This window comes from Odontomachus brunneus, unplaced genomic scaffold, assembly GCF_010583005.1.
Source record: "Odontomachus brunneus isolate Ranch 3 - 2012 unplaced genomic scaffold, Obru_v1 Obru_scaffold_075, whole genome shotgun sequence".
Classification (NCBI taxonomy): Eukaryota; Metazoa; Arthropoda; class Insecta; order Hymenoptera; family Formicidae; genus Odontomachus; species Odontomachus brunneus.
The window spans coordinates 706,828-714,805 of record NW_022639525.1 but is presented as its reverse complement, the minus strand read 5'-3'; positions in this window follow the sequence as shown (position 1 = coordinate 714,805).

The following is a 7,978-nucleotide window of genomic DNA, read 5'->3' as shown; positions in this document are numbered from 1 at the left end:
GTTTTCGGTCAATTTGGCTGAAATTTCACTATGTTATAGTTTTCGCCATACTGATAAAAAGTTATCATTGCACCAAGTCCCAAAAGTTAATATTTCCCAAGATATAAAGGGTCAAAGTAGTGAAATATGGTCATCCGCAGTAGTAAGACGTATGTTATAAGTATAAGTGATACATTGATATTTGTTCACGAAATAAATAAAAATCGATTTTTACATATATATATGTAATAAATATTTAGTTCCGCAATATATATGTATATGTATATACAAGGTGGGGCAAAAGTATCGGACCGGTAAAATATCTCGAAAAATATAAGTTTTACAAAAAACTGTTTCAGATCTTAAAAATATTGCGGAACTAAATATTTATTATATATATATGTGTAAAAATCGATTTTTATTTATTTCGTGAATAAATATCAATGTATCACTTATAACATATGTCTTACTACTGGATGACCATATTTCACTACTTTGACCCTTTATATCTTGGGAAATATTGACTTTTGAGACTTGGTGCAATGATAACTTTTTATCAGCATGGTGAAAACTATAACATAGTGAAATTTCAGCCAATTTGACCGAAAACCATTTTCCATAGGTTTTGTGCGGGGTCCTTTACATTAAAAATAAATAGAAAAAATTAATATTTTTTAATTTCGCTGGTTCACAGAATAGAGAGACATATTTTGAATATGTAACTACATGCCGAAGTCGATTGGTTCATTAATTTGTCTCAAATCGTGAGAGTCAGTTAGAGAAAAGTCATTTCGAGAAAAACGTATTTAATCGTATATTTCTAGTATTCATGTAAGTTTTAGCCTAATCGGTAATTCCAAGTCCATATAATAAATTTTTCTCGAATAATACTCGTCTATATCTCTCGCTCATGTCTGGAAGCTGCTCGAGCCTCTTGGAAGCTTTCACTGCTTCGGCGAGTCGCGTGCTTCTGCAGTCCATCTCTATATTCAGCGTACTGACGACATTGCGGTCTGATGACTATGCTCAAATTGTACATGATTTATAGGATTGTTAAACAACCTTCATTAAATAGAAACGGCCAATAAAGTTGCTATTTCTAACGTCTTGAAGTCAAAATACAGATACTTCGATGCTAAGCCCTAAATTGCAGCTTTCATTGATGTTCTGTGATTCATTTCCCAAACATTGTTGCAAAAGATCGTTTCTTGATAAATTAGCATAAATTGGCTTCAAGAATGGAATAAGTTCTGCCGAAAGCGGCGAGTCATGAACGTGTCCAGCAATTCTGCAGCTTTTACGCGTCGGTATCTGCACCAACTCGACGCCGGCGGAGTACAAGTCGTGCTGCGAATTATCGTCAGTGGAGCATAAATGCTTCAATGTAGCATTTATAGCATTTTTCATGTTCTCCACATTGTCAGAAATTTTTCTTATAGCTAATCCATAATAATTGGAAAACTTATTAATCAAATTGATCGTTAGCGTACTTCTTTTAAATTTTTGCTTTTTTATTAAATTGCGCAATCGAAAGCCCATCCTCTTGTCTACATACCTGATGTCTTCAAATGTCTTCAATTTGATAACAGTTATCTTTTTACCATAGAGTTGCGTGTCCACAACAGCCTTATACGTTTTGCAGTCGTTATCTTCGATGTAATTCGTATATCTCACGCCGTACCGTTCAATGGATTTGCCGAATTGTGCAATTGTAATATATTCACACTAATATCGACATTTATATATCACAGAAATTAATAAATGGCTTATACAAATATGTTTCTCAAATGTTTTTCAAGACATAAAATTTGTTTCCGACATTTTCTCAGTTCCATCACATCACATTTATGACATTGAGGAAGAAGGATATAATATTTGTAATTATTACACAATGAGATAATTAAAGTTAAAAAACTTATTTCTATAGTAAACGCTATTATAAGGTTGCTGATAATAAGTTTATATATATAAAAGCTTATTATATTATATTTATATTATGTTCCGGATTTTTTAAATAAAATAAAACAGTTGTATTTTTATGTCATTATAATTTTATGAAATAACGTATGCGCTGTTTTGATCAATGATCTCCTGTCATCTGCCGTATACATTATATCATACGGAAAAAACTATTATAGTTACTATATTCACATATTCTATAGTTAGAGAGAATTTATGTGATTTTAAATGAAATAGATATAATTGTTAAGTTACTATTATTACATGCCTATCTATACAGTTCTCACATAGTTCTTATGGTATATAATGTTTAGTTAATACATCCTCATATACATAGTTGCCTTAGTCAAAGGAATATTGCTGTCTCTCTCTGTTGTGGTCTGCAGAACGAATACTATGGTTGAGGGATCCGTAAAGTTTGGTTCCCTTATAGAAATTTAATACTGATAAATGATAATTTGGCCAGTGATAATTACTGTTGTTCAATAATTTTATTACTCGTACGAGTAATAAAATTACTATTTATTACTGGCTAGCTTATCACAGCCAGTGATACTTTTCTATAAGGGTTGCATACAGCACTGCTGAGAATACTACTCAAACATATATGAATAGGTAATAAAGAAGATTAATGTAACATTTCTAAAGTACGGAAAACCGTGGCTAGTCGACTACTTAGGTAATTTGAAAAAAAACCGATTATTTCTGCTATTTTTTAGTAAATTACACAATTAAGTAAGATTTTTTAATATGTCAAAGCTTTGAAATTTCTACTTGCTTGAAATCTTTGTTAAAGAACAGTAGAATTAATCGATTTTGCTAACTTACACTGGTAGCCAACTAGTTTCGGTCTCCCCTACTATGGTTTCTACAATTATCTTGTATGCATGGGCGAAAATTAACATTCTGTTATTATATAATATTTTATTATAGTAACTATATTTAGGCAAATGATATCCTTAGTATTTTCTTCGTGCATAAAATTATAACATAAAAATATGATTATTTTATTTTATCTGAACAATCCGAAATTACTTATTACATAACTCAATATGTATTATAATCCGAATAAACTAGTCTATTTTCGTTCATACATTACTAATATTTTTCATAAAAATTCTCTCCACGCACAGAGCAATAGCCGTCTCTCATGCGACCAAGTGTTTGTTTAATGTAATTTTACATGACGTTTTATCCTGTCTTCGCTTATCGCTATTGACATTTAACAATATGGGAAGGCGAATCGAATAATTATGTCGCTCACGACTGCGACTATTTATAACACTACGGCGCTTGGACTGGTTTACCTGTTTGATTGGAATAACACTTTTGCTACGGAGTTTTCCTCGCATTTCTCGCGATGCTTTCCGGTCGTCGAGGAGGATGTATCATGGAAGCCCCATAATAGTCGCTGTCACACGCACAAGAGTGTTATATCTAATCTTGTGCAGTGGCCAGCAGCTGCGTTGGGGTCCAATGTTGCGTCGTACTGCATCTTACGGGATTCTGGTTGTTTCGACTTGGTCGGACTCCCGGCGCAATCTACGTGCCACAATTCACACTTCGCGTAACCCGCAATTACCATTCGCGTCCTCTACGAAGGAATACAGTGACGCGAGTCATGAGTCCTAAATCATCGAGAATTTTTTAAATCGATAAGAACTGCCGCAGGCCCAGACAGCACAAGATCTTCAAGGAATATCCTGGGCGAACATTTAGAAGTTCTCAGGATATCTTTAAGATATCCTGGAGACTTATGCGAACATTTAGAAGTCCTCAGAATGTCTTTGAAACGTCTTTGAAAGATTGTGCTATCTGGGAGATGATAATTGCGATTAATTATTTGCGGGAGAATAATAATGTCGACAAAACATTGTACACGCTAAGGATATTTTTGGACTTAAAAAAAGTCTTGAATCGGTATTCATAGCCCGAGTTTATATCTAATATTGTCTTAAGCTCATCTTTAGATTTGATATTTGAAGTTTTTGCCGTGTCCATAAACATTAGATTTGGTTTTTGTGTTTGAGCCACGTGAATTCTTCTTTGTCTGATTTCCGACCCAGCATCGAGTCGTTCTTCTCTGATGAAGCGAACTGAAATGTTCGCGAAACGTCGGAATCAGACAAAGAAGAATTTACACGGCTCAAATCCGGAACCAAATTTAATGTTTAATATCAAATGCTTCGTAACCAATGAAATAATACGCACAGTATCTGAAGATGAACTTAAGACAATCCTAAGACCTAGCTATGAACATCGTCCATGATGATTGAATATCTGAAAATTTTAATATTAATTATTAGAGAGTCCTAAAGTTGCGATGTTGCAACGATAAAAGTGACAACAAATAAAACTTGGTAAAGCATATTTTTTTCAATCTGAGATCATGAGAGAGAATTGAAAAGAAAACCTAAAAAACTACAAAATATCTAAAATAATTTTACGCATGGAATTTGCGCCGCCTTAAGATATGATTTGTTTACAATACGTCCTAAACGAATGCGAAATATGACGCGTTGAAGACTTCACACTTATCGAACAAAAGATAAAGCAGAAAAATTCGAAAGAAAATAAAATATTCAAGAATTCCTTATGATTGCTTCTTCGCGGTCGGCACTAATTTTCACATTGAGAAAACAGTTTATTGATATTTTTGACTGTTCTTGCATAAAATAATTATAATAATTACAATTATAAATATTAGTAATAAATATCATAAATAAATATAAATTATATAAATAATAATTACTGTAATTATAAACTTTTTTATTATAATTATAAATAATAATCATAAACAAATATCTATTATATAAATATAAGTTATAATTAATAATAATTATTAACAATTGTTTAAAATAATTATAGTCGGTCGTATTTATAAGTGGTTTTATGTTACTGATAAAAATACTATATGTATACTGCTGTTTTTTTATAAAAATAGAAACTACTTGTATGTATATTGTTGCTACTACTTTTTTGTTAAAACAACAAAAAGGATAGCTGGTGCAGAGAATTACTGTAATCAGTAATGAGATCAATTATTCTTGATCTTCCTATAGAAATACAAGTTTAGACATACGTGGACACACAGTCACACAGAACACACACTCTTTTTCTTTCATTCTTTCATTCAGAAACGTTAAGATCATCGACGTTACTAATAATACTGTAACAGGTTTTTACAAATCGTTGCAATTCTATCTATCTACAGCAAAAGTTAAGAGAAAAGCGAAATGCGACTAATCTACACTCAGCGGAACCTAATGAATACATGTCTGATAAGCATGTACCTGATGAAATGAATCAATGATCCTTGATTCACTTGAACAAGTTCTCGGTTCTCTTTGACATCTTACCGCAGGGCGTACAACACGATTGTCGCATGGTCGCACCGTTATAACAAAATAATTCCGATGTGGCATTTAACGCGTGTTCAAGACCTCCTGGCTTCATTTAACATCAAGTCCGGTGCGTGTTTGTCATCGTTTCCGTCATCCATGTAATCGTTAGAAAGGTTGAATAGTAGTCAAGGATGTATAAGCGTTGTGGATGAATAAATAAAGCTTATGAAAGTCGAATGGTAGCATACGAAAGTCGTACACGAAGGCGGATACGAGAGTTCAATATTCGCTCACAACCGCGATAATTCGAGGAACGAGACATCGAAAAATATCCCTCGACTGCACGTGCATATTACTGACTTTGCTTAAAAAAATTATCGATATAAGCGTTAAGCAGCATGAATGTATAGAAGATGTCTTAGAATCTAAGAAACGGTTCTCACTTGTTTCAGACATTTAAAAGACATTCTACTCGATTTAGACACCTTTTAGATATCTCTGAGGCGTATTTTGGACATTTGTCTTGTCTGCGACGCAACATCGTGACGGAGTATCGAAAAAATCCGCAAGTTTCCATTTCTCTTTTGTACACAATCGCATTCTCTGACGCGAATGTTCGAATTGCCGAATTCTCAAGGACAATTTTTTCGAAAGAGTATTCCGCACTGGTCCTCGAGGAAGAGGGTCGTCCGATGAGCGGAAGAACGTCGATGGCGAACGCGGTTCCGCGGGCGAAGTAAGCTGTGGGGACTGGACATCTGACGGTTCTATAGGCTGGTAGGACAGTTCAGCTCAAATACAAAATTCATTGCGTTCGATCTCCGCCTAAGCACGCGCGCTTACGACAGACCTACTGCCGTTTTAGCGTTAGAGGCTTGGAACCGTTCTTAATGCCGGCCTGAACGAAAACATGACAGTCCGATTCGCTCGCGATTACGAGTGAGAAATAATCGACACACGTTGCGACGATAAAAATAATTCTTGGACACGAAGAGGCGAGCCACCGAAGACGCGGATCGAATCCCCTCAACGACTAACATCGGTATCTGATTGCCTTGCCTCGATCGCTAAGTCAACGGGTGAATTTAGAAAGTTACTGCTTCATTGCGCGAAACTTCAGATTACTTACGATTTCTTATGCCGAGTTTCTGCTCATTTTATGTGCCACTGGCTCCTCGGTGCAAGTAATCTCGAAGTAGTTCCCGAAGAATCTCGACGGTGTCCGCGGTCGAAGCTGGAGATTGGAATCCTCGCGGAATCTCGAGTAGATTCCTCGCAGAGTCGAAAGCAGAGTCAGGTAGATACGTGTGGACACCGTGCAACGATGGTCGTCGTTTTCTTTATCCACTCCGTGCTGCTTCCAAAAAGTCGCTGATCAAAGCGTCGAAGAGTATCTCGCGATTGGTGTTTTTCAGGAGGAGATCCTTCGTAGCGACTTCGAAGCGCGAAATAATCGGAGTACTCTTCGGATTGTCGGGGAAAAGTGATCGCGTCGCTGGCCGACGACGACGACGACGAAAGGGCAGAAGTCGTGGCAGAAGATCACGCGAGTCGCACTGTCAGAAAGAGTAAGTAGAAGTGTAAGTTGTAATAAGCTTAACGCGCAAGGCGAGGAGTGGCGAGTCAGGTTGATCGGAAAACGCTCGCGTTTCTTTCGTTCGCTGTCGGTCGTCGTGCACAACTGCCGATAGCTTCCTAGCTCACCCTTGGTTTATATAGCGCGGCACCACGTGGTCATCTAATCCATCGACCAATGGTAGGGTGGCTTTAGATGGCAGTGACCAATGGATGTTCCGCTTTAAGGCCACAAGACACGTGTTTCTTGGGAAATAAGGGCACAGGAATTATGGGCGAAATCGTATTTGCGTTACCGAAGTTGGCCGATCGAATAGCGCACTGAACGTCGTGCCATCGCCTCGTCTCGTCTCGTCTCTGTTTCGTGATCCTGCCGCGCGTATTTCACCACGTAACTTGAGAAATCTCGCAGTCCGGAAATTCGTCATTTGAATTTGTCGTCAGGGATGACGATTTAAATTAAGAAGGATTGATATATTGCATGTATTTAGTATTACAACCCTTCACTGAATACTCAATAAACTTTTAAATCTGATTAATATATACTGCCAAATTTAACTAAGATCTCTCTCTCTCTCTCTCTCTCTATTTCTACCTATCTATCTACTATCTATCTATCTATCTATCTATCTCTATCTATCTTACTTTCCCTCTTTTCTCTCTCTCTAAAAATGTAAACTATTTATATCTAAAAGCTCATTTCGCTCAATGAACGATTATAATATACTTAAAGATGGTAATGACAACTATACATTTAATGATGATGACAACTATACACTGCCGGCCAAAAATATAAAATTACCTATAGATTTTTTATAAAAGCGGAACTTTTCATGTTTTACTATGATTTGGTGTAGTAGGTTTAAATTATAAAATGTTATAATTTTTAAAAAGAATAAAAGAGTATTGAAACTGTCTCAAAATTGTTTTTTTTTTAAAGCTTCTTCATTGATTAATTTTTCCACACTTTTGGCCACTGATGTAGGTGACAATTATACAAGTTTTTTTAGGTACAATTATATAATGTATAATTATATACTTTAATAAAAACTATATAAATTAATTATACATACATATATATATATATATATATATATATATATATATATATATATATATAT